Source organism: Lolium rigidum, chromosome 2, assembly GCF_022539505.1.
Source record: "Lolium rigidum isolate FL_2022 chromosome 2, APGP_CSIRO_Lrig_0.1, whole genome shotgun sequence".
Lineage (NCBI taxonomy): Eukaryota > Viridiplantae > Streptophyta > Magnoliopsida > Poales > Poaceae > Lolium > Lolium rigidum.
In genome coordinates, this window is record NC_061509.1 from 43,912,297 (window position 1) to 43,936,679 (window position 24,383).

A 24,383-nucleotide genomic window follows, 5' to 3' on the forward strand; every position below is an offset into this window, starting at 1 on the left:
GGTGATCGAGACGTTGTCTCTAACAACGGCTCCGCATTGGTTGATAAACTTGGTGGCGTGCTTCTGGGGCTCCAGCGGCCTGCCGGTTGCACTGTCGACAACCTCGATGGTATATGTTTCTCCTTGTTTGAGCGTCTTGGTTGCGCCACGCTTTGACGACGACGTACTCGATTTTTTCGACGATCCGGCCGAGGGCTAAAATAACAAAGAGAGTCGCGCGTGTTAGTACACACATATTTATTCAAATCAGTAAGTTTGTATCACCAGAGGCAAAATGTATATATATACCTCGGCGCCGGAGCTGGTTGCTACTTGCAATTGAAGATCGTCGTTTATCGACGTTTCTTCCCCATCATCTTGCTGACGGCCTTCATCTTGACCGTCAAGATTTAGATAAGAAGAAATATCCTCTTCATCTTGTTCGGTCGGCACATAAGGAATATCGCCTTTTATGATGTCAAATAATTGTTCTTCAACTTCTGGATTATAGTTGTCCATGATCGGGTCAGCTCTATCGTCCGCCATATGTCAGTCCTGAAAACATGTAGTAAATACTAATTAATTAAGTGCGGTGTCGAAAGGGCGGTGGCAAAAGGAGAGAGGGCGGTGGCGGTGGCGAAAGGGGGGCGGCGGCGAGGAAGGGGTGGCGAGGAAGGGCGGTGGCGAGCTAGGGTACGTAGGAGGGGGCGAGGAAGGGGTGGGCCGGAGAGGGTGTCGTCGCGGAAGAGCCCCGTATACGCCGTATATTTTCCCCCTCCGTATACGCCGTATATTTTCCCCCTCAGTAAAAATTTAGTTCATTTTTTTGAGTTCTTTTAAAAGTGAAAAAATACGAAAGTAAAAAATTTAGTTCATTTTTTTGAAAAACTTTTGTTAAGTTATTTTGTTAAGTTATTTTTGTTAATTACAATTTTGATTAACAAATTTTAAGTTAAATATTTTGTTAAGTTTAAATTTTTGTTTATATCATATATTCATGTTAAGTTATTTTTTTGCTAAGTTATTTTGTTAATTACAATTTTGATTAAAAAAATTTAAATTAAATATTTTGTTAAGTTTAAATTTTTGTTTATATCATATATTCATGTTAAGTTATTTTTTTGCTAAGTTATTTTGTTAAGTTTAAAAAAAACAAAAAAATGAGAGATCGAGGCAGAGGGGCGCCGTGTATCTGGCGCGCCCCTGCCTCTCTCTCCCACGCGCGGCGCGGCTGGCCGGTACACTCTACGGTGGGCGCGGCGGCGGATCAGGCGGCAGAGGCGCAACGGCGGGGCGGCGGAGGCGGCAGCTGCGGCGACGAACGGCGGGGCGCGGCGCGCGCGGTGGTACGGCGCGCGGCCCGGTGCCGCGCGGGAAGAGAAGGGGCGGCGCGGCGGTCGACGGCGGCGAGTACACGTACGCGAGGGCGTCGGCGTCGAGGGCTAGGCGGCGGTCGAGGCGGTCGAGGGCGTCGGCGTCGAGCTAGGGCAGCCTGCCGGTGTCGAGGAAGAGGAGAATAGGCGCGCGCAGCCTGGCGGTTCGAGGAAGAAGAAGAGAAGTGAACCGCGAGGCGGCGCGCGCGAAATTTATACCATAGACCTTTGGTCGCGGTTGGTCTGGCCAACCGCGACTAAAGGGTTTCGGCGAAAAATTCGTTCCCGCGGAAAATAGCCTTTAGTCGCGGTTGGCCTGGCCAACCGCGACTAAAGGCCTTTTTTCAAAACAAAATTAATTTCTAAATCTTTAAAATACAAATAATATATCAAAAAATTCAGAAAAATAAAACTAATTAAATTCTAAATCTGAAAAATACAAATAATATATCAAAAAATTCAGAAAAATAAAACTAATTCATTTAAAAACCTTTAAAATACAAATAATATATCAAAAAATTTATAAAAATAAAACTAATTCATTTAAAAACCTTTAAAATACAAATAATATATCAAAAAATTCAGAAAAATAAAACTAATTCATTTCCAAATGTTAAAAATACAAATAATATATCAAAAAATTCATAAAAATAAAACTAATTCATTTAAAAACCTTTAAAATACAATAATATATCAAAAAAGTTAGAAAAATAAAACTAATTCATTTCCAAATGTTAAAAATACAAATAATATATCAAAAAATTCATAAAAATAAAACTAATTCATTTCAAAATCTTAAAAATACAAATAATATATCAAAAAATTCTTCCCGGCCGCCTCTGTCTTTCCGCCGACCCCCTCTTCCCACCTCTGTCTTTCCGCCGGCCCCTCTTCCCGCCTCTGTCTTTCCGCCGGCCCCTCTTCCCGCCTCTGTTTTTCCGTCGGCCCCCTCTTCCCACCTCTGTCTTTCCGCCCCCCTCTTCCCGCTAGTTCTTCCCGGCCGCTCTTCCCGCCTCCTGTCTTCCCGCCTCTTTCTTCCCGCCTCTGTCTTCCCGCCAATTTCTTCCCGCCTCTTTCTTCCCGCCTCTTTCTTCCCGCCAATTTCTTCCCGCCTCTTTTTTCCCGCCACTTTGTTCCCGCCACTTTCTTCCCGCCTCCTGTCTTCCCGCTCCCATTTTTCCCGCCATTTCTCACTACATATATGTTGCCCGGCTTGGCCAGCATTATCACATCTCTACAATCTCTCATCACTCTCTCATGGCTTCCACCGCACCCACTCTAACCTACCAGCAGGTGGAGGAGCTTTGCGCCTCCAACTACCCTTGCCCACCGGGCTACCGCGTCCCCGCCGGCGGGAGCCTAAGCGCCGGCGGCGTGCCGGTCCCTCCCGTCCCTCAGGGTACTGCGCGCCGGGCGGCCATCACGAACCACTACTACCTCGACCTCACGCCGGAGCAGCGGATGAATCCCCGCTAGCATCCCGATAACCAGCATACTTGGGACGCCTTCTTCATCAATCGGCGTGAGAGGGCGCTCGCCAGGTACGAGGAGGACGGTCTGCCTCCTGGGAACTTCCACGAGGCCGGCCGTCGGCTATGGTGGTACGGCCGGACTCTGCAGAGCGTCATGGACTACATCACGGCCGGCGATATCCCGCGCCTGCGCTACCCTCAGTTCGAGCCACGAGCGTCGCCCCGACGACAGCGACGACAGCAGCGACGACGACGGCGGCAACTTAGAAGGCGACGACTACCAGTACAACGGCGGCGACTATGAAGACTACGAGTATGCATATTATACGCCTAGGCAGGAGTATGACTAAATCACTCCAAATTTCATGTATCATCAGTGCTATCTCGAATCAATCGAATCATTTGAAAATGGACACCAAACACATCACGGGCAATATAATTCACATGATCCATTCAACAAAGTTTGGTACAATAAATTATTACACATCATTTCTTCCCTTGTGTCCCTGCTTGCTTACGATTGCGCCGTATCCATGGAGCATCCTCATCATTGAACTTAATGCTTGGGTCGGTGTTCACTTTGAAGGGCGGAATTTCACCAAACATATTATAATCTTCTGACATGTTTGTCTTGTCCTCCACTCCCACGATGTTTCTTTTCCCTGAAAGAACAATGTGGCGCGTTGGATCATCGCATGATGTACTGATCGATTTCTTATCTTTCCGTTTCCTCGGTTTGCTACTCATGTCCTTGACATAGAAAACCTGAGCGACATCTTTCGCTAGGACGAATGGTTCGTCAAGGTAACCAAGATTGTTGAAATCCACCATTGTCATTCCGTATTGCTGGTCCACCTTTACCCCACCTCCTGTTAGCTTGAACCATTTGCACCGGAACAAAGGGACCTTGAAGGAGGGTCCATAGTCAAGTTCCCATATCTCCTCTATGTAACCATAATATGTGACCTTTTGCCCATTCTCGGTTCGTTGCATCAAAGCTGACACCACTGTTTTGGTTGGTGCTCTTTTTATCTTGGGCGATCGTGTAAAATGCATTCCCATTTATCTCGTACCCTTGGAAAGTCGTTATAGTCGAAGATGGTGTCTTGGCCAACATGTACAGCTGATCTACAACAACATTGTCACTCATTAAATGTTTTCTCAACCAACTGCCGAAAGTCTCCATGTGGGCCTTCCTAATCCAGGATTCAGGCTTCCCCGGGTTGTCCGAGCGTAAAATATTCTTGTGTTTCTCAAAGTACAGAGCCACCAAGCTGGAATTGGTCAGAACTGTGTGGTGTGCTTCAGTCAGAGAATGGCCGTCCATACATATCGTTGATTTCCTTCCGATCGTGCCTTTTCCACTTAGTCTCCCCTCGTGCCGCGATCGAGGAAGACCAATCGGCTTAAGGTCAGGAACAAAGTCAACACAAAACTCAATTACCTCCTCATTTCCATAGCCCTTGGCGATGCTTCCTTATGGCCTAGCACGGTTACGAACATATTTCTTTAATACTCCCATGAACCTCTCGAAGGGGAACATATTGTGTAGAAATACAGGACCGAGAATGGAAATCTCTTCGACTAGGTGAACCAGGAGGTGCGTCATAATATTGAAGAAGGATGGCGGGAACACCAACTCGAAACCGACAAGACATTGGACCACATTGTTCCGTAACCGTGGTAGAACTTCTGGATTGATTACCTTCGAGAGATTGCATTGAGGAATGCACATAGCTTCACAATGGCTACTCGAACATTTTCCGGCAGGAGCCCCTCAAAGCAATCGGAAGCAATTGCGTCATAATCACGTGGCAGTCGTGAGACTTCAGGTTTTGGAACTTTTCCTCCGCCATGTTTATTATTCCCTTTATATTGGACGAGAATCCAGACGGGACCTTCATACTGCTCAGGCATTCAAAAAAGATGACCTTCCCTTCTTTGGTCAGAGCGTAGCTGGCACGACCTTGAAACCATTCCGGATGCCGGTCATCAGGGTCTTTCAAAAGTTGCTGGTCCTGCCGTGCTTCCTTTGTATCATTTGTCTTCCCATACACGCCCAAGAAGCTTAGCAGGTTCACGCAAATATTCTTCGTAACATGCATCACGTCGATTGCGGAGCGAACATCTAGGACTTTCCAATATTCTAGCTCCCGAATATAGATTTCTTCTTCCACATGGGTGCGTGCCCGTCGGCTCCCTTCGGAATTGATTGTCCGCCGGGACCCTTTCCAAAGATGACTTTCAAATCGTTGACCATATCAAATACCTCAGCACCGGTGCGTTCCGCGAGCTTCGGCCGGTGATCTGCCTTGCCGTTGTAATGCTTGCCGCGCTTTCTTACTGGATGAATTTTCGGAAGAAATCGACGATGCCCCAGGTACACGTTCTTCTTACAATTTGGCAAATGTACACTTTCAGCCTCATGTATGCAGTGCATGCATGCATTGTATCCCTTATTTGACTGTCCCGAAAGGTTACTAAGAGCAGGCCAATCGTTGATGGTTACGAAAGGCAACGCTCGTAGGTCAAATTCCTCTTCTTTGTGTTCATCCCACACACGGACACCAGGTCTGCCCCACAACTGTAAAAGTTCATCAACTAATGGCCTTAGGTACACATCGATGTCGTTGCCGGGTTGCTTCGGACCTTGGATGAGCACTGGCATCATAATGAACTTCCGCTTCATGCACAACCAAGGAGGAAGGTTGTAGATGCATAGAGTCACGGGCCAGGTGCTATGGCTAGAGCTCGCTCGCCAAAAGGATTCATGCCATCTCTACTTAGACCAAATCTTATGTTCCTTGCGTCGGCTGCAAAATCTTTAAACTCTCTGTCGATCTTTCTCCATTGCGTTCCAAGCTGCGGGGTGTCTCAACTCCCCGTCCGACTTACGGTCCTCTTTGTGCCATCGCAACAACTTGGCATGCTCTTTGTTCCCGAACGAGACGTTTCAACCGTGGTATTATAGGAGCATACCACATCACCTTGGCGGGAACCTTCTTCCTGGGTTTCTCGCCCTCAACATCGTCACCAGGGTCATCGCCTCTGATCTTATAACGCAATGTAGTGCATACCGGGCATTCATTTAAATTCTCGTATTCACCGCCGTAGAGGATGCAGTCGTTGATGCATGCATGTATCTTCAGAACCTCTAAACCTAGAGGGCAGACAACCTTCTTTGCTTCGTACGTACTAGAGGGCAACTCGTTATTTTTTGGAAACATATTCTTCAACATTTTCAGCAAGTTTTCAAATCTCGAGTCAGCTACACCTTCCTGTGCCTTCCATCTCAGCAAATCCAGTGTGCAGCCCAGCTTTTTCAGACCATTATCGCATCCTGGGTACAACGACTTTTTGTGATCCTCTAACAGGCGATCCAAATTCTCCCTCTCCTTTTCAGTTTCGCAGCGACTCCGTGCATCAGCAATGGTCCGACCAAGATCATCAGCGGGCTCATCACATGCCTCTTCTTGATCACCTTCCCCTTCACCTTCCCCTTCACCTTCCTCACCTTCAGCATCATCCATGAAAGTATCACCAAAATGATCAAGATAGCTGTCATCGATGTCATCCCCTTCTTCATCTTCTTCCATTATAACCCCTCTTTCTCCATGCTTGGTCCAACAATTATAGCTTGGCATGAAACCGTGCCGAAGCAGGTGCATGTGAACTTCTCTTGAGGAAGAGTAACCCTTCTAATTCTTACAGCCAACACATGGACAGATAACAAAACCCCCCTGCTTGTTCGCATTAGCCACTACGAGAAAATCTTTCAAACCCGTAGTGAACTCGCCGGAGAGTCGGTTAGCGTACATCCATTGCCGATTCATCTGCATTATTTTAATACAAAAATATAATTAACCATCATGCATTTGTTAAACTAAATAGAAATTAAACAATGAACTACACACATATGCATATTTTATCAATGACACATATATATGAAAGGTTCAAGTTGCTAACCCCGATCGAGGAGGAAAAAATAAATGAGGAAGCTCGATCAAGTGTGGCTCCGACACTTCATATCATGTTTGTTTCATGCTCTTGGGGCATTTCATCAAACACCTTGTATGCATAAGAAGAGCCAAAAGCAAACCCTACACCCCCTTGTGAAGTTTGTGAAGAGAAGTGGCACCAAATGGCTAAGTGTTGTGGGCTGAATGGTATATATAGGGGACCTTTGGGCCAGGCCTGAGGGCCTTTAGTCGCGGCTCGGGTGGCCAACCGCGACTAAAGCCCCTCCCGTCGACCAGCTGGCCACCGAGCGCGCTGGGCCCAGGCCTTTGGTCGCGGTTCGCCACCCGAGCCGCGACTAAAGGCCCCATTGGTCGCGGTTCTTACATTTTCGCGACTAATGGGGTTGGACGGAAGGCCTTTCTTCTACCAGTGGGTAGAACCTCTAGCGGCGGCAGGGGAGGAGGGGTTGAGGCTGGCGACGCTAGGGTTCCTCCTAGGTCGCCCCCTCGGGAGCGACACGGGAGCTGTTATTTTCAATGAGTTGCTCTGGTCCGCCGGATACGCTTTTGTGCGAACTCTTTTTGCAATTGCCAGCTCCAATACTCGTTTTAGTAAGTGATCGCAGGCGGAAACGAAAAGTTCAAAGGTACGAAAACACACAAAATTTAACAGAACCGTGAGATCAGAATCCATCAGCTAGCCCGGACGTTTTCTTCTACACTGTTACAGCTCCGGCGAGCCATCAACTCATCCATGAGTCGTCCAACATCATTGTAGGAAGATCCACCCTTCTCCAACGCCTTTGTCGCCATTGTACGAAGCTCCTGAACCTTCTTCCGCATAGCATTGCCCTCCTCACTGTCGTCCATCAATCTCTTGACGGACGCAGTGATCACCTCGCCACCGATCACCTCATGGGTATCAATGGCCGCCGCGGAGTCCCTGGCGCCGACGCTGACGCCAACCTTGAGCACCTCCACCACAAGCTTCTCGTTGTGGAACTGGTCCCCGTACCGAGGCCACGTGACCATTGGCACGCCAGCGCTCACCGCCTCCAGCACCGAGTTCCACCCGCAGTGGGTGACGAAGCCGCCTAGCGCCAAGTGTTTCAGGATGAGCGTCTGCGGCGCCCAGCCTCGGATGACGAAGCCACGGTCACCACGGGCCAACAGCTCGGCGAAGCCTTGAGGCATCCACTCTGACGATCTCGACCAGCTCGGCAGGCAAGAAAGTGGTCAACGTGCCGAAGGAGACGTACACCACGGAGCCTGCCGGCTTCGCGTCTAGCCACCGGAGGCAGCTGTCGGCGATGCCGTCGGTACTAATGCCTCCTGTCGCGGCCACATCTCTGCTGTCGGTGGCGAGCGCGACGGGTCCGACGAGCCAGGCGCGGCGGCCGAGCGTGGCGTGGAAGTGCTCCACGTAGTCCGGCTCGAGCTCGTGGAAGCTGTTGAACACCTCGCCGAAGCTCCTCTGGTCCGCCGCGCTGGCGCTCTCGTAGAACTCCCACTCCAACGGCCTCTTCCCGTGATCCAAAATCTGCCGCCTCCTCAGCTCCACACGGTGCGGCAGCCCGGGCAGCAAAACGAAGGCGTCCGGATCCTCGTCGTCGTCCGGAAAAGCCTCCAGCGGGTTGTTGCGCAGGGTGCTTTCGCTGCAGCACTGCGCAAAGACGCTGATGCCGAGGAACACGAGCCGCGGGACGCCGTGCGCCGCGGCGTGTTAAACATGAAGCTTCTAGTACGTTTCGTAGAGATAAGTTGTTGTAATCTGTTGTGATCTTAACGGTGTAGATAAACCGTTCTAGATCTTTACTTGTTGATCAATCTAATCTGTAACAACTATGTAAATCTATATGGTCGTTTGACCCCTATATAACACGCAATGCGGCCGAGTTTCAAGGCACGCTTCAAACCATCCTATACATAATTTCCACATGGTATCAGAGCTTGTCCTCTCGACATCCATGGTGAGCTCATCCACCAACCCCACCGCCGGAACCAACTTCGGCCACAACATCACCGAGAAGCTGACCAAGAGTAACCATGACCTATGGAAGGCTCAGGTCATGTCTGCCATCAGGGGTGCTCAGATGGAGCCCTTCCTCGACACCGAGCAGGCTTTGCCTGCCAAGGAGATCGAGGTCACCCATGGCGACAAAACAGAGAAAGAGGCAAACCCTGCCTATGGTATGTGGCTGGCAAAAGACCAGCAACTTCTGTGTTTTCTTCTGACCACCTTGTCTCGTGAGATCTCCACACAGGTCGTCAACAACACTACCTCGGCAACGTTGTGGGCGGCCATCCAAGGCATGTTCACATCGCAGACGCGCGTCCGCACCGTCAACACGCGCATCGCCCTCGCCAATCTGCAGAAGGGCAACATGACCATTGCCGAATTCTTCGGCAAGATCCGAACTCTGGCGGATGAGATGGCCGCTGCGAGCAAGAAGGCTGGACGAGGAAGACATCGTCTCCTACGTCCTCGCCGGGCTCGACTCGGACTACAACTCCATCGTCTCCGCCATGTGCTCCCACGTCGAACCTGTCACCGTCGCGGAGCTGTACTCGCAGCTTCTCAGCTACGAGACGCGCATCGACCTTCTCCATGGAGGAGGCAACCAGTCTTCCGTCAACACTGCTTTTCGCGGTGGACGCGGAGGCGTTTTTGGACGTGGTGGCGGTGGTCGAGGTGCACCTCCACCCCCTCCACAAGGTCGTGGCAATGGAGGCCGCGACAACTACGGCAACGGCAGCAACGGCTCCAACTACAACAACAACTACAACGGGAACACCCGCAGCAACAACAACGGTGGCAGTGGCAACAGGCCACGCCCCCAGTGTCAGCTGTGTGGCAAAACTGGCCACATGGCGCACAAGTGCTGGGAGCGCTACAACCCAGACTTCGTCGGCGTTGAGGAGAAGAGCGCCGGAGCTGCAACCACTTCCCCATACGGGGTGGATACCAATTGGCAGTCCAATTGGCACATTGACTCTGGCGCAACAGATCATATCACTGGAGATCTCCACAAGCTGACCATCCGCGACAAGTACAACGACAATGATCAAGTCTACACTGCAAGCGGGTCAGGTATGGACATTAGCCACATTGGCCATTCTGTTGTTAGTACCTCTGGTCGTGATCTATACCTCAAAAACATCCTTCATGTCCCTCAAGCTAGCAAGAGTTTACTGTCTGCTAGTCGCCTTGCTGCTGATAATAATGCCTTTGTCGAAATTCACCCTTACTCTTTTTTCATAAAGGATCGGGAAACCAGGAAAACGCTCCTCCAAGGTCCGGGTAGACGAGGTCTCTACCCTCTTTCGTCCACTCCATCCAGCTCAAGAAAGCATGTCTTCAGCGCCATCAAACCGTCCCTGGAGAGATGGCACTCTCGTTTAGGTCATCCGTCATCGATCATAGTCAAGAAAATTATCAGTAGCAATAATCTTCCTTGTTCAAGTGAGTCAAGTGAAGAGTCTGTGTGTGATGCTTGTGAGAAAGGCAAAAGTCACCAACTACCCTATCATAAGTCATTTAGTGAATCTAGTGCTCCCTTAGAGCTAGTGTTTTCGGATGTTTGGGGTCCTGCCCTTGAGTCTGTTGGACGAAAGAAATACTATGTCAGTTTTATCGATGATTTCAGTAAATTTGTTTGGATCTATTTGATTAAACACAAATCTGAAGTGTTCCAAAAATTCCATGAATTTTAAAGTCTTGTCGAAAGACAATTCAATAGAAAAATTCTAGCCATGCAAACCGATTGGGGAGGAGAGTATGAAAAACTCAATTCCTTCTTTAACCAAGTCGGCATCTCTCATCATGTGTCATGCCCTTATGCACATCAGCAAAATGGCTCGGCAGAACGAAAACATCGTCACATAGTAGAAGTAGGTCTCTCTCTACTTGCTCATGCCTCCATGCCCTTAAAATATTGGGATGAGGCATTCATAGCCGCCACCTATCTTATAAATCGCACGCCAAGTAGAATTCAGAACTTTGATACTCCTTTGAATCGCTTGTATCATGACAAACCAGATTATAACTCCCTTCGAATTTTTGGATGATCATGTTGGCCAAATCTTCGGCCATACAATTCAAGGAAATTGGAATTTCGTTCAAAAGAACGTGCCTTCTTGGGCTACAGTAATCTTCACAAGGGATTTAAATGTCTTGATATTTCTACTGGCAGAATTTATATCTCCCGAGATGTCGTTTTTGATGAATCAATTTTTCCCTTCTCCAAATTAAATCCTAATGCCGGTGCTAGATTGAGATCAAAAATTCTACGGCTTCCCTCCGAATTGTTGAATCCTTCATATCACACGAGGGAACCCTCAGATAGCCAGGCTAATAGTCCTATTTTTACTGACCCTAACCGTGCAAATTTTGTTCCAAGGCGTCATTTTATGCAGCATCTACAGCCAACGGAGACAGGCACGGGATCCCAGGCTGATTCTCCTGCCCGCCCCGATCACGAGAGATCGCCTGCAGGGCAATCAACACCGGAGTCTGCGCGCTCCCCACCAGCGCGCGACACGCGGCGCACCGAACCGGTCGAAACCGCGTCCCCTCCCGCAGCTCGAGGATCCACGAGCTCGACACACGCCCCCTGCGGTCCAGAACGCGCCACGTCACCAGATCCCAGTGGCCCACCTGCGCCAGGCGACAGGGAGGATGGGACAGCAGATTCGCCTGCGTCCGACTCTGATTCGCCTGCGCCTGCTCCTGCTGACTCGCCTGACCGCAGATCCTCTGTGGCTGCCCCAGGTGTAGCTTCTGTTGTGCCAGCTCCAAATCTGAGGGCGCCACGCACACGTTCACAAAGCGGAGTTTTTCGGCCGCTTCAACGTATGGTACGGTCAGGTATGGCGGTTTTGCCTCAACCGGTGAACCTGAGAACTTGGGAGAAGCATTGCAAAATAATGATTGGAAAAATGCTATGGATAGTGAGTATAGTGCACTTATGAATAACAAAACTTGGCATCTAGTTCCATCTAGTCAAGGGAGGAATATCATTGATTGTAAATGGGTGTATAAAATAAAAAGAAAAGCTGATGGTACTATAGATAGGTACAAAGCTAGATTAGTAGCAAAAGGCTTTAAACAACGATTTGGCATAGACTACGAGGATACTTTTAGTCCAGTAGTTAAGGCAGCTACTATCAGATTGGTTTTGTCTATTGCTGTCTCCAGAGGATGGTGCCTTCGCCAATTGGATGTACAGAATGCGTTTCTTCATGGCGTTCTTGAGGAAGAAGTGTATATGCGACAACCTCCGGGTTATGAAGACAAAGCTAGACCACAACATGTGTGTCGGCTAGACAAGGCATTATATGGGTTGAAACAAGCACCAAGAGCATGGTACTCAAGGTTAAGCATGAAGTTGCAACAACTTGGTTTCAGCCCTTCAAAAGGTGACACGTCCCTCTTCTTCTATAGGAAGGGAAAGGTGACTATTTTTATGCTCATTTATGTCGATGATATTATTGTGGCGAGTTCCTCTCAAGAAGCAACTACAACACTGTTAAATGATCTAAGAAGTGATTTTGCTCTTAAAGATTTGGGTGATCTACACTACTTTCTAGGAATTGAAGTTAAGAAAGATGGTAGTGATATTTTGTTAACTCAAGGGAAATATGCTATGGAATTGCTGTCTCGTGTGGGTATGACAGATTGCAAGATTTCAAGCACACCACTCTCCACGACAGAGAAATTGTCCTTGCATGAAGGAGAATTGCTGAATCCAGAAGATGCAACACGGTACAGGAGCATTGTTGGAGCCTTGCAGTACTTAACTCTGACAAGGCCAGATATATCTTTTTCAGTTAATAAAGTTTGTCAGTTTTTACATGCTCCTACAACCTTGCATTGGACAGCAGTGAAAAGAATATTGAGATATCTTAGAGGAAGTGCCACTACTGGTCTCAGGATTGGTAGATCATCATCTTCACTTGTTAGTGCTTTTTCTGATACTGATTGGGCAGGTTGTCCTGATGACGAGGAGGTCGACTGGTGGGTTTGCTGTGTTCTTTGGCTCCAATCTTGTGTCATGGAGTGCCAGGAAGCAAGCCACAGTTTCTAGATCAAGTACTGAAGCAGAGTACAAATTATTGGCAAATGCTACTGCTGAAGTAATGTGGGTTGAGTCTATTCTTAATGAGCTTGGAGTAGAGCATCCACAAACTGCTTGCTTATGGTGTGATAACCTTGGAGCAACATATTTATCTGCTAATCCTGTATTCCATGCAAGGATGAAACACATAGAAATTGATTTCCACTTTGTGAGAGAACGAGTGGCTCGGAGATTGTTGGAAATTCGGTTCATTCCAACAAATGATCAAGTTGCAGATGGGTTTACCAAACCACTGCAAGTTCGACAACTAGAAGCATTCAAGAACAATCTCAACATGTACACGTTGAGATCGAGGGAGGATGTTAAACATGAAGCTTCTAGTACGTTTCGTAGAGATAAGTTGTTGTAATCTGTTGTGATCTTAACGGTGTAGATAAACCGTTCTAGATCTTTACTTGTTGATCAATCTAATCTGTAACAACCATGTAAATCTATCTGGTCGTTTGACCCCTATATAACACGCAATGCGGCCGAGTTCCAAGACACGCTTCAAATCATCCTATACATAATTTCCACACGGCGGCGTCTTGGGACCAGGTGAAGAAGCTGTTGGTCACGACGGCGTCGACGCGGGGCCGGCTATCGGCCAGGAACCGGTCGAAGGGCACCTGGAGAAGAAGCCCGGCATGGAGGAACTTGCCGTATTACTCTGGTCCGTGGGACTGGGTAAGGTACCTTACGTTCTCGAAGCCCGGAGGGAGCCCGACGTCGGGGAAAGGCACGACGGAGATGTCGATTGGTATGGCTGGGGAGGAGTCGCTGCCATGGAGGTTTGCGTTGTTGGCCCGGTCGACGGCTGGACGGATGATGTCGGCGTTGACAGGCGTGGTGAGGATGGTGCACCGGCGCCGCGGGCGGCGAATAGCGCCGCCATGTCCGCCGCCGGAATGAGGTGCCCCGGGCGAAGTACGGGAGGAAGAGGATGTGCAGGGGTTGCTGCGGCTGAGGCTCATCTCTGGTAGTAGTAGCCATGGAGTATCTCTTTTCTCCCGAAGAACTGTGCTAGCTCTTGGAGGAGCGGAGGAGGAAGAGTGACGGCTTATCCAGTGGTGAATGCACACACTGTTTCTCGGGGAGACTGGAGGAGATTTAGATGCGGCTTTTAATGCAGAAGATCGAGTGATTGATGCAGCATTTTTTTTCCTTTTTTGGTTGCTATGAAACAATTATGGTGACCAAGGTTTGTAACGTAGCGAGTTACTAATTTCCTCGTGATGGATGTGCTAAGTGGCTTGACCAGTTGCGCCCAAAAACAGTGGGCTGCTTGCTGTTGCTAGTAGTTTGCAGAGACGGCTACTTCCTCACCGTGCAGCCTGATATGCTAAAAAAAGGTGTGACCAGATCTTGAGCGACAACTAACTTCGTTTTCAGTAAATGATGTTATCATTAAAACCCATGTTATAATCGTGACTAGCAAGAATCACGAATTAAATTTAACGGCTAAACCATTTCTCTTAGTTGCATTTCAACTCGCAACTAAAAAATCAGCTGCAACTATACTTACAGTTAAAAGAGATAGTTACAATTCAACTTGCAACTCATATCTATAAATACGAAGTAGGACTTGACTGAGCACGCACATAGCAGATTTGGGATGCTCCGAATGGAAAGCCGCGCTCCAAAGGACTTTACTGTCCGGCACGGTTCAATACCATGTATGGCGCTTCGAGGTCGCCTCCGCTGCATATGGCTCCTTGCAATCGTGTCAGACGCAACGCGATGGCGATGTGCCGATTGGCGAGCCTGTCATTGACACAACGGCTGGTTTATATTTTTTCGATAAAGGGCACTTTATTACTTTTGAAGCAAAATAACCCGGCCTCTGCATAGCTAGGATGCACACAGCCGTAACAGTACAGTTATTACAACCACGAACTAAGAAGAGTGTACGGAAGTAAAACTGTGTGGGAATACAAGACGGACATAAAGTCTAATCCGGGGGGGCCTAGACGGTTGTCACGCTGCCACCCATGTTGGAAAAAATATCCCTCGTCGTATCCTCCAATCGTGTAGAGACCTCCATAAAGAGGTCTCGATGTTCCACCCATTGAACGGCTGATTTATATACCTTACAGTTCTCAACTGTCTTTCATTTCTTCCACCGACTTTCTTATTTCTCTGGATTCGTCGGTATTGTTTCCCGCTCAAACCTTGATGTCGCCGCCATCGCGTACCGAGTTGTAGCAGTCATAGCATCGAAAGATTGAAAGAAGACGGTGAAGAAGGCGGCCGGCAAGAAGGGCACGAAGCCGCCCTTCAACAAGCCATGCAAATCGTCGCCGCGAAGGTGAAGGTAGTGACGTGGTCTCAAGAAGATTGAGACAAATAGCATGGTGCGCCACCGGTACAAGACGATGGCGTGGAAAGGCCGATGCGGGAAGGCTAATGTCAAGAAGACCACGACTGTCAATGTGGCACACGTTGCCATGCTGACTACGAGCACCGGTGCCACCGGCGGACGCCCATGGAGTGGTATGGCGAATGGCACCACATACATGTCAGGTGTCGCCTTCCCATCTATGTTGGGTTTCTTCCACGAAGCCGCCACTATGATGCCATGGTTCTCACCACATTACACCGACAACATGTCGAACGGTGGGTCCAACCAAATGCGATGTTTTCCCCGATGTCCGACAAATGGCGACAACAATTAAGTTCGTGATGGAGAAACAAGCCTTTTCTTCACATGGCATACGTCCTCATAACCGCAAAGGAGGGGTATGCTCGAGATTGAGCCCGATGCCGGCAACCTATTCGACGGAATGACGACGAATGGCAGAGGCGCCAGGGATGCAAGGGAAGAAGAGTGTGTGTGTTTTCGAAATGGGGTATACCCCAGCCTCTGCACAGACTTTTATTAATAAACGAAATATTCAAAGTTTACAACTCAAAGATCAATGAGGGTCGATACAAAAATCAACCAGCAAAACAAAAAAAGACTACAAAGTACTCTAAGCATCTTGTAATCTCTTAACAGGCCGCCAAGTAGCATGGTAGAAAATATCCTGGGCAACCATTCGAAGGCGGTTGCATCCAGAAACCATGCACTCCCATTGATCCTCCTGGAGCAAGAAACGTCAAAGCTGGATCCAGTGGACCATAGTGTGGATAACCTGCAAAAAATTAGTAGAGTCCTTTCTATTAAAAGGAGGAGGCGGAGGATGAAGAGAAAGATGACGAGGCGGAGGATGAGGAGGAAAAGGAGGAGGTCTTCAATGCAGAGGCCGACGCCGCCGCGCCCCGCACGAAGAAGAACAAGAATAAAGTGGCCGACACACGACGTCCGAGTGGATGGCGTTGGAAGATCAATGTTTCTGCGACTCTTGAAAAACGTTGAGCATAAACGCGATCACTGGCGCCAATCAAAAAGTGACACCTACTGGAAGAGGAGGAAAAAGGAGTTCGATGAGCGCAAGATCGTCCACAAGGATTACAACGTAATGCAAATGAAGAGGAGCCAAAAAACATACTGGGGCATAACATACTGGGGCATAAGCACAAAATCATGGTGAACCCGGACACAGACAAAATCACCTCGAAAGGAGCAGGCCGGTTTCATCTCGACCTAAACGATCTCACTAGCAACTCTTTCAACCAATTTACGAACTATTTATCCTTACCATAACTCTCTGGAATTTTGTGCACATGGAGCCACATCAGCATAAACTCAAGCTCCACACCCTTAGACTAGTCACAGTGCATAGTATCATATAGAAGGATCATGCGTATGATACTACTACATGTTACTATCTCCACAATGCATGGTATCATATACTCATATCATAGTCTCCATATATTAATTGTTTTGTAGAATCTCAATGCAAATATATGTACTCCCTCTCTCACAATTTATTAGGCGTGCGCGCATCCCTAGGTCGCAAATTTGATCAAGTTAGCATTAGTTATATGTTATAAACATTATATCATTAGAAAGTTTAGATGTTCTATTTTTTAATGATATAATTTTTGTATTGTATAATTTTAATTATATAGGTTAACTTGACGACCTAGGTATACGGGGAAGACTAGTAAACTAAGACGGAGGGAGTACAAGATTTACTTGACATTAATTTTTCTAGTAGTATGTGCTATGATACAATATCTACCTATGATACTAGTACCCTCTCTCTCATACTTAATTGCACTGCCATATCAGCATTTTGCATGCATAGAATGATAATGGAGCGACCCACTGGATCCTCCTAAGTTGATGCCCGATCTTTCACAGCGAGAACCTGGGGTAGAGAATCCTCCCAACAACGCGATGAACGCAGCCTGGAGAAGAGGGAACGAATCCAGCAAGCGACGGGACGATGAACGACCGCCTCAAACCAAGAGCTAGATAATCCTTGATGAACACAAGAACCTTCGCAGCGGATAATAATAGATAAACGGCAGCGCCGTACCCCCGGAGGGATGATACACGTGAACACACGCAATGGGGAAAACCCTAATCTTTAGTCTAAACTTGTCTATCCAAACCCTAGCCGTCCCTCCACCTTATATGAGAGGATGGTGGCCGGCCAGCCCCCTAGTGGGCCTCTCTACCTTGGTTTGGACAGGCCCAAACCAAACTGACTCAATTTATTAAAAACCCTAATTGGCCCACATATGACCATTACCTAAACTAAGATAATTAAGCTGGTGGAGTCCTGAATCTGGGCTCCACATAGGCCTCCATGCCCGTATCATCCTCCCCCTTCAAGAAGCGTTGTCCCCAACGCGTGAGGGTCTTCTGGAAAAGGTGACGTGATATGAACATGACACGTCCTCGCCGTCTTCAAGTCTTGCTTGCCTTCCACACCACATCCTCCCGCGCGGCCTTCTTGACTTGATACAGCACTTGGCACCTCCTTTCTTCTCCATATGAGCTTGGACTTCGGCGGCAATTCCTTCTTCCTGCGAGGTTTTGATGGACCCCTGTGTCGCTGCACATGACCCTGCACAAGATGTGTAATTCCTGGGCCACATAGATGTCTCACACGTCCATCCTTGCCTCGATGCATCCGCGGTGTCGCGGAAAACTGGACTGCAGTACTCCTAGCACGGTAGTGCTGCTGCCCACTGTCTCCACTGACGCGCTCGTCCACAGCCGGTCTAGGCGCCGGTTGACCGGACGGTTGACCGGCCCGGCCGGTCCTGGAGCCGGTCGGCCGGCCCTGGCACCGGGCTGAAACATCAGCAATGGCTTCTCTAACCTGGCTCTGATACCAAGATGATAAGGGGTGGCCCGATCTTCTCAGTAAGCAACGGTGGTGATGATGATCACGGGTGATGGCAGCGGAGATACACGACGATGAAGTGGATGATAACTTGTATGACGCAACGAGATCTCTCGATTGGTCCCCGTCGCCGGATGCAACAGCTCTCAACCCCGCAAGATATTCGCAACTCCACACACTTGCGCACGTAGCCGCCGACCACGAAGCGGTAAGTTGCAACCGTCTAATTCCCAATGGAACAAGCAGATCACACAAGACTTAAACAGGATCTACACAATATCCAAGCAATATGGTGTAGGGAATTCAATAGTTTTGCAGAGCAAACAACTAAGAACTAGGGTTTATCTTAAACGTGGTCTAATGCAGCTAGGGGGCGTCCCGGGCACTTATATAGGCGTCCGGGACGAGTTCCGGTCGAAAAGATACAAAAATAACCGAGCCGGAATAGATCTGGTCGAGACAGACTCGGACGCGTCCGGTCCGGGATCCGGTCGACCGGGCCGTGGACCGGCCGGTCCGGTTGGCGGCCGGTCAACCGGGCTGTGGACCGGACTGTCCGGCTCGTGGTCCGGTCAACCGGGCTGGGAACCGGAAGCTGCGAAGTTTCCGGTTTTCGTCCGGTACGAGGGGCTTCGTCCGGTTGTCGTCCGGTTAGCGGCCGGTCGACCGGGCTGTGGACCGGGCTGGCCGGTCTGGGGGCCGGTCTGACCGGGTTCTGGACCGGCCTGGACTTCTTCTTCTCCTCTCGCGCATGCCTCCCGCTCCTCCCTCGCGCGTCCATGAGATATCTTCATGTCCAGCTCCATGTCCAGCTTCACGGCCATCTTGTCGTCCGTCTTCATGTCCAGCTGCTCCTCTCCTCGTGCGATGCTCGTCTCCTCTTGATACCTGATGATACATAAATAATAGGACTTAGGCAGTATAAAGTTCTCATCAATCAAAGTATCGTTTAGAAACAAGTTCACCTGTTGTTTAAGTAGCTTCGCACGAGCTTGTGTCATTGGTCCAATCCGAACTTCATTGGACTTGAGCTTCACAGCAGGTTCATCTTCAGTTGGTAATGACGGAGGTAGTAGTGAGGTAGGGATGTCCTCATCATCTCCCCCCTTCAAAAGGCGTCGACCCCGACGCTCCAAGGTCTTCTCCGTCATATGGTGTCAAATCAGCAACATTGAAAGAATTATCGACACCAAACTCATCCTCTGGAAGATCTATTGAGTATGCATTATCATTGATCTTGGCAAGCACTTTGTAAGGACCATCACCACGAGGCTTCAACTTAGACTTTCTCAGCTTCGGGAATCTATCCTTGCGAAAATGTACCCAGACCAAATCACCAGGCTTGAACAACATCTCTTTGCGCTTCTTATTCATCCTTGCAGCATTGCTCTTGCCTTTCTTCTCAATCAACTCTTTAGTCTTCTCATGAATCTTCTTCACATAATCTGCCCTCTTGGATGCCTCCATATTAACTCTCTCATGTATGGGCAAAGGCAACAAGTCAAGTGGAGTAATGGGTTTGAAACCATACACCACCTCAAAAGGACATAGCTCTGTGGTAGAATGTACCGCCCTGTTGTAAGCAAACTCCACATGCGGCAAACACTCTTCCCACTCCTTCAGGTTCTTCTTGATCATGGATCTCAACAGTTGTGACAATGTTCTATTCACCACTTCAGTTTGACCATCAGTTTGGGGATGACAAGTAGTGCTGAACAGCAGCTTCGTCCCAAGCTTTCTCCAAAGCGTCTTCCAGAAGTAGCTCATAAACTTCACGTCACGATCAGAAACAATAGTCCTCGGGACTCCATGTAGACGTACAATCTCCCTGAAAAACAGGTTAGCAATATGCGACGCATCGTCGCTCTTGTGGCAGGCAATAAAGTGGGACATCTTAGAAAATCTATCCACTACCACAAATATAGAATCATGGCCTCTCTTAGTACGCGGCAAACCCAACACAAAATCCATACTAATATCCTCCCAAGGTGTAGTAGGTGCCGGTAAAGGAGTATACAAACCGTGAGGCTTCAGCTTGGACTTGGACTTGTTGCAAGTAATGCATCTCCTCACATATCTATCCACGTCCCGCCTCATCTTTGGCCAATAAAAGTGGTCAGCTAGCATGAGTAGCGTCTTCTCACGCCCAAAGTGACCCATCAAACCTCCAAGCATGTGATTCCTGCAATAAGAGCAAACGCACGGACGATTCCGGAACACATAGTTTGTTAGCCCTAAACAAGAAACCATCATGTATGTGATATTTTTCCCATGCTTTACCAAGAGCACATAAGCGATATGGTTCAGCAAAATCATGATCAGATGGCATACAAATCACATAGTATCTCTAAACCAGGAATTTTAACATCAAGTTGAGTTAAGAGCATATTCTTCCTACATAGAGCATCAGCAACAATATTATCTTTTCCCTTCTTATGCTTAATAATGTATGGAAAAGACTCAATGAACTCAACCCACTTAGCTAGACGCTTATGCAAAGTAGATTGGGCTTTCGGTATTTTAAAGCTTCATGATCAGAATGTATGATAAATTCTTTTGGCCACAAGTAATGTTGCCAAACCTCAAGTACTCTAATTAAAGCATACAATTCTTTATCATAGATAGGATAGTTCAACTTAGCACCAGATAGTTTCTCAGAAAAATATGCAATTGGGCGACCCTCTTGCATCAACACACCACCAATTCCAATACCACTAGCATCACATTCAATCTCAAATTGCTTATTGAAATCAGGAAGTGCAAGCAACGGTGCAGAAGTTAACAATCGTTTCAGTTCATCAAATGCATGATCTTGGGCTGCGCCCCACTCAAAGACAACACCCTTTTTAGTCAAATCATTCAAAGGTGCAGCAATAGTAGAAAAATTGGGCACAAAACGGCGATAAAACCCAGCTAGACCATGAAAACTTCTAACTTGACTCACATTCATGGGAGTAGGCCAATTTTGAATAGCTTCAATTTTAGACACATCTACTTCTACTCCATGCTTAGAGACAACATAACCCAAAAATATGACCTTATCTTTGCAAAATGTGCACTTCTCAAGATTACCATAGAGTTTATTATCACGCAACACTTGCAAAACATGTCGAATATGTATAGTATGATCAGATTCATTGCGGCTGTAGATTAATATGTCATCAAAATACACAACCACAAATTTGCCAATAAATTCACGCAAAACATGGTTCATCAGTCTCATGAAAGTACTAGGTGCATTGGTTAATCCAAAAGGCATTACTAACCACTCATATAAACCAAATTTCGTTTTAAAGGTTGTTTTCCACTCATCCCCTTCTTTCATCCTAATTTGATGATAACCACTACGCAAATCAATTTTAGAGAACACAGCAGCACCACTCAATTCATCTAGCATATCCTCTAAGTGGGGAATAGGATGACGATATCGAATAGTAATGTTGTTTATAGCTCTACAATCTACGCACATACGCCAAGTACCATCTTTCTTAGGAACTAGAATAACAGGAACAGCACAAGGACTAAGGCTTATGCGAATATAACCTTTGTCGAGTAGCGCTTGTACTTGCTTCTCGTATCTCCTTCGTCTCTTCGGGATTAGTGCGATATGGCGCCCTATTGGGCAGCGATGCTCCGGGAATCAAGTCAATTTGATGCTCAATACCTCGCAATGGTGGTAGTCCCGCGGGTACCTCCTCCGGAAACACGTCGCCGAATTCCTGCAAAATACTAGAAACACCAAGAGGAAGAGGGGTCATGTCGTTAGAAACCAAAACCGTACCCCTGTACAAAAGCACAAGAGGCATGGCCGTAGGATCCTCACTAAATTCTCTCATGTCTTCTTTGGTGGCTAATGAGACTAAGGAATTCACTCTCTCACTTTTCGTTATATCACTCACGACATTACAATTCTCTCGCCTATCTAGAGGTGCATCCTCCAAATTCACTTCGATCTTCTGACGAGACTCATTGACAATTTGTTGTGGCGACATAGGCTGTAAGTTAATTTTCTTGCCCTTGTACTCCAAGTGATATGTATTGGCACGGCCATTGTGTTGCACAGAACGGTCATAGAGCCAAGGCCGACCCAATAACAGGTGACAAACCGTCATAGGAACCACATCAAAGTCAATGCAATCCTTATACGGTCCAATCGCAAACTCAACACGCACCATGTGGTTTACCTTCATCTCACCATTGTCGCTCAACCACTGAATATAATATGGATGCGGGTGCGGTAGATACTTCAACTTCAGCTTGGTACATAACTCCTTGCTTGCTAAATTGCGGCAACTCCCACCATCAATAATGACTTTGCAAGCCTTGTCAGGACCAACTAAAGCTTTGGTTTGGAACAAATTGCAGCGCTGAGTAGATGCACTAGGCAACACATTAAGAGCACGCTGCGACACAACAATGGTGCGAGCATCAGAAGGATATGCATCTTCACCATCAGTGTCATAGTCATCATTGTCCGGAGCATTTGGATCAACATCATCTCCAGTCTCATACTCATTGTCCTCATTGATAAACATGACTTTGCGGTTAGGACAATCTCTCTTGAAGTGACCCTTGCCACCACATGTATGGCAAAGCATATCGCGATTGCGTGTCGTAGACACACCAGAACCACTCGTACTTGCAGCAGATTCGGACTTCTTTGCATTAGATACATTGGAGACCGGTTTGCTAGGCGGAGTAGAGTAAGAAGCGGAGCGCGTCGAAGGCGCCGGCGCCGTAGAGGGCGCGCGGGGTGTAAAACGCCCAGCTCCCGTAGCACGTCCCTTAACCTTTGCTTCTTCAGCCAACTGTGATTCAGCTTCTCTTGCATGATGTAACAATTGATTCATATTGGTGTAGGTGTAATGACGAACAATGCCTTTAACATCATACTTCAATCCATTGAGAAAACGCTGCATTGTCATCTCTATAGACTCACGGACACGACCACGCTGCATAAGCATCTCCATCTCCATGTAGTACTCATCAACAGTCTTCACACCTTGCCTCAATAGTGTTAGCTTATCAAATATGTTCCGCATGTAATTGGTAGGCACAAAGCGAGAAGTCATAACCTCCTTCATTGCACGCCATGTACGGATAGGCTGCGCACCATCTTCGTCGCGGTTACGAATCAAAGAATCCCACCAACGCAATGCATAACCATCAAATTCAGAAGACGCAAGCTTGATCTTCCTATCTTCAGAGTAGTGTGGATGTAGGCTCCATAATTTCTCAATCTTGAGCTCCCAAGTAAGGTATTCTTCAACATCAGCTCCTCCTTCAAACTTGGGTATGGAAAACTTAGGCTTACCCAATCCATCTTCTTCATCTTGTCCACGACCATTGCGGCCAAGTGGAACCCAACCACGAGGACGATGACCACGAGGCGCACCACGAGCATTGTGTGCGTCATCTTCAAGCTCAGGATCTTCATCATCTTCTTGTTGTTGTTGTTGTTGTACAGTCAAGTTCTCAATAGCGATGAGCATGTCTGCAATATTGCGCTGTATATCCGTCACTTGATCAGCCAACCCAGTGACAGTTGCATTAGTAGCATCCATCGTTTGTTTGATCTCGTCAACTGTACCCTTAAGCTCATCATCCTTAGTGCGGAATTCACGTCGCATCTCATTACGAAGAGCTTCATACTCCCTCCATGTGATGATATCTGCCGAGTTCTTGTTTTCCTGGTTAACAATCTTATTATCACTAGCAGACATGATTAGTAGGTTAGTGCACTAAATCAAAAATATATGGTGGTACTCTCACAACTCACTCAAAACTGATAAGAAAAGGAAATCTTACCGTTCCAAAGTAAATTAGTGTTGCTTACCACTTGTAGTAACAACTAGTGCACGGATGTAGCGAAGCGAATATCAAGGGTATAAGAACAATCACACGACAAAGCAGGGTATATGTGGGGCTGTAGGTAGGCTACCTATTTGCACCAATAACAAGCTCTAGTGCTGACCGTAGACAACCAAAGATACTCACACAAGGCGATATAATGGGGCAATGCAACTATATGGAGGAAAGGTTGCAATGCACAAGAGAGACACTAGCAAAGCTCAACGAGACAGGCACAAGATTGCTCAACTACGGATGCAGTAAAGAAAACTTAGGCCTTTCACTTGATTTCAACTAGCACACACTTTTCTTTTTGTATTTTCCTTTTGTACACACGCAGCTATGTAGCTCTTTTTGCTTCTTTTCTATTTTCTCGTTTTTTTTTGATTTT

At 47.5% G+C, this 24,383-nt stretch overlaps 1 non-coding gene and 1 pseudogene across 1 annotated transcript; one reads left to right on the forward strand and one right to left on the reverse strand.

Moving 5' to 3' along the window:
• Positions 1–7,418: 7,418 nt before the first annotated feature.
• Positions 7,419–13,892, reverse strand: LOC124689631 (annotated as a pseudogene).
• LOC124693882 lies at positions 9,235–9,373 on the forward strand. The gene has a single exon (XR_007000328.1). It is a non-coding gene; the product is annotated as a small nucleolar RNA Z247 (small nucleolar RNA).
• Positions 13,893–24,383: the final 10,491 nt, after the last annotated feature.